This window comes from Chrysochloris asiatica, unplaced genomic scaffold (assembly GCF_000296735.1).
Source record: "Chrysochloris asiatica unplaced genomic scaffold, ChrAsi1.0 scaffold00208, whole genome shotgun sequence".
NCBI classification, from domain to species: Eukaryota; Metazoa; Chordata; class Mammalia; order Afrosoricida; family Chrysochloridae; genus Chrysochloris; species Chrysochloris asiatica.
Genome location: NW_006408726.1, coordinates 1,689,768 through 1,693,305, shown reverse-complemented (window position 1 = coordinate 1,693,305; position 3,538 = coordinate 1,689,768). Strand labels below are relative to the sequence as shown.

The window sequence follows — 3,538 nt, the reverse complement described above, 5'->3', positions numbered from 1 at the left end:
GCTATTAATGATTTCCACATTCCATTGGGTCACCTCTCTTTGGAATGGGCACAGATACCGATATCTTCCAGTCAGTTGTCCATGTAGCTATCCTCCAAATATCTTGGCATAGAGATGGGTGAGTGCCTTCAATGCCATATCAGTTTGTTGAAATATTTTAATTTGTATTTCATCAGTTCCCAGTGCCTTGTTCTTTACCAATGTTTTCAATGCACCTTGGACTTCTTCCTTCAGGATCACTGGCTCTTGATCATATGCTACCTCTTGAAATGGTTGGACATCAACCACTTCTTTTTGGTACAGTGATTCATTTATTCCTTCCATCTTCCTTTGATACTTTCTGCATCAAAAGAAAAAAAAAAAAAATAAGAACCTTCCATTAGAAAATAAATTTCCAAGGCCAACCCTTTGGTACAAAGGATGAACACTAGCACAAACATTCCTCCAGGGTGAGGAGGAGAGGAAGAGGGAGAGAGGAAAAGTAATATATTTTATCAGTGAGAGAGTTTCCACTCTTCTTTTTTTCACTAATAAAAAGAATCAAGTAATCCAGGTCCCTATTACTTCACCAAGTTCCCTGAGAGTAGAGACCCCCCAGCTAAGCAAACTACCCAGTTAGTCAAGCCAGGATCTCACTCTGTGCAGCTTGGTACAAACAACTTCAGGGTTAATCATGTACTAAAGGGAACAGTAACCAAAACTATAAGCTTACACCAAAAAACTAAAATTTCAGACAAGGAGAGACCTAAGCAGACAGATATCTACACCTGTACTCACAAAGAAAAAAACAAAAACCCTGAAAAACAGAAGAAAAGGGAAGCTGAAAGTTTGAAAAGACAAACTGAAGTCAGCTCACTTTTGTTAAGTCAGTTGGGATGAGGGTGGAGGAGAGGTCCCTTACCTGTAGGAGACTCACAAAAGAGCCAGTCTTGGCAGATGCTCATCCATCTGAGATGGCCAAGGTTGCCACCCCAAGTAGTGTAGTTATTGGGAGTGTTCAAGGACTCCCAACAGTTTACAAAACTCTTGGCTGCCTTGCCATATGTTGCAGAACCTTTCCCTAGATCCTAGAGTAAAGGTTGTTTCTTTGCTAAGTAAGAATTACAAAGCAAGAGAACAGGCTTGTCATGTAAGCAAGGAATTTAATAGTAAAAGTGAAAGTACCTTAACAAGGTGAGACATGACAGGCTTTGAAGCAACACTGCATACTTTTCACTTGAACAAGTTTTAAACAAGACAGTTATACTCTTTGCTATGATCATGAAGGAAATGGGGGAGCAAAGAAAGTGGATAATTCTTCCTAAAATATGCCTAGTTGGGAGGGGTTATGGTAAGTATGGAGTCCTGGTATGGCAATGTTGATTAATGCACTAGACTGCAAAGCTACTTTGATCCTCATGGTCGGTGGTTCAAGCTCACCAGCTGCTCCTTGGAAACCCTATACAGGGTCTCTATGAGTCAGAATTGACTCAACAGCACTTAACAATAATAGTAATGGTAAGTCGCTACATGTGACGCCTTTTTTCAAAATGAATCCTTTTGTAAAGGTTTCTAGGTGCTTATCATCACTTATTATAGGATAATATTGACAGTGTCCCCTGTTATAAGGTTATATCTTGGTCACGGTTGGAGATTCTGCGCATGCTCTGAATCAGATTCAAGCTTGTTCTGGCCCATGAGTTTCTGAAAAACAATTTTAAGGAAGTTCATGAAGGGAACAATGGGCATGACTACAGCATTCCAGGATGTGAGTTCCAGGATGTGTGTAGATGATATTGTGAGACAGTCTCTCTCACCTAGGAAAGTCTCTGCATTTATGGCAGTTTTATATTTCACTGTGTTCTAAAAGACATGCTGTTTTCATTATGAGTTCCTTATTTTAATAAATTTGTTTTTTCCAGTCATTTTCAATGATTCTTACCCTGACTCAAAGTATAAGGTACCTGATTTTTTGTAAGGTTGATTTTCCAACCTATATCATGCAAACATATTGCCAATAAGCTAAGATTTGCTGCTACTTCTTTCTTAATAGCTCCTATTAGCTTAAGGTCATCAGTGTACTTGAACAATGTTGTATCTTATTAAATGGAAAGATAATAAATTTCTCTGAAGATTTCTTATGATATAGGCTATTTCTGTTATGAGCCATTGAGTCAGTTCCGAGTCATAGCAACCCTGTATAGGGTTTCTGAGGAGTGACTGGTGAGCTTGAACTGCCAATTTTGTGGTTCAAACAAATCTTGTAGTGCAGTTCACTCACCTGAAGCACCACACCAGAACTCCATTGTTGCTGTCAATGCTGCTCAGTCTGTTCTGAATCAGAATGACCCTATATAGTGTTTCCAAGGAGCAGCTGGTGGGTTTGAATTGCTGACCTTGTGGTTTGCAGTCCAGTGCTGATCCTACAGTACCACACTAGAAGTTCACACCTAAATTACAAGAGTAAAAATGTATTGCTGGACTTTCCAACTGAAAGAAACTGCTTCTGGTGGTCTTTAGAAACAGGAATAAAGGAAAAGACATCAACAGTTATATACAAAAGATGTGTTAATTAGCTCGAGTAATGTTACCATACCTGGAACAGCAGTTGCATGTGCAGTCATAAACAGATTAAATTTATATTAACCCACAGTTTTTCTACAAGACCTATCTGTTTTCTGTTCCAGCCAAATAGGAAAAGTGAAGGGAGATTTTTTTGAAAATTGTCACCTAGATGATCCATTGTGGAAGGTATGCCAGTTGCTGAGTATGTCTATTCCAAATATGCCTTCTGGGACTTGAGAAATCACTATAGGATGGGTTGGGTTTAAAGATACACTGGACTGTCTTTGAGAGAAAGTGCTATGGCTGGTGGGATACGGTGATGTTTGGGGTCTCCTGGAAGTAATGACAGTTCAGAGCCAGTCTAATTGTTCCTGAAAAGAACAATTTCCTTTCCTGCAAAGAACAGTCATTTTTGTAAATGCTGTAGATTTCTTGGGAGAAGTGGAGGAGGGATATTAACTTTATAAACTTTTGATAATGTAGTGGGGACTTTCCTCAATGGGACTCAACTAGCTTTCTTTGAAGTAGATGTAAACCTGTCAATTGCAAGTCTAGTATCTGATTGAAGGGCCATGACTCTCCAATTCGACAATTCAAGTTACACTATAGTCATTTGACCTAGAATTTTTCTCCTCTTACCTTGAAAAAAACCAGGTAAATATTTGGTATATTGTCCATTTAATTCACCCTTAAGGAACCATGCCTAGGTTGTTGATATGGTTGTTGTTTGGTGTCATTGAATAAATTTCAATTCATAGTAATAGTAAGCACAACAGAATGAAAGAATGCCTGGTCCTGCTCTATCCTTACAAGTATAATTAAGATAGAGGCTGTTGTTGCTGCCACTGTGTCAATTCATCACGTTGGAGGGGTTCCTCTTTTTTTTGATGATTCCACTATACCAAGCAAAATGTCCTAATCTGAGGAATAATTCCATTTTACTACAGGTCCAAAACCAAACAGCCACCACTTGTCTGTCAGTTTGTCGCACTGT

At 38.9% G+C, this 3,538-nt stretch overlaps 1 pseudogene; it reads right to left on the bottom strand.

The window, feature by feature from the left end:
* Positions 1–1,601: 1,601 nt before the first annotated feature.
* The window catches only part of LOC102830790, a 40,892-nt pseudogene continuing 38,955 nt past the window's right edge, over positions 1,602–3,538 (bottom strand).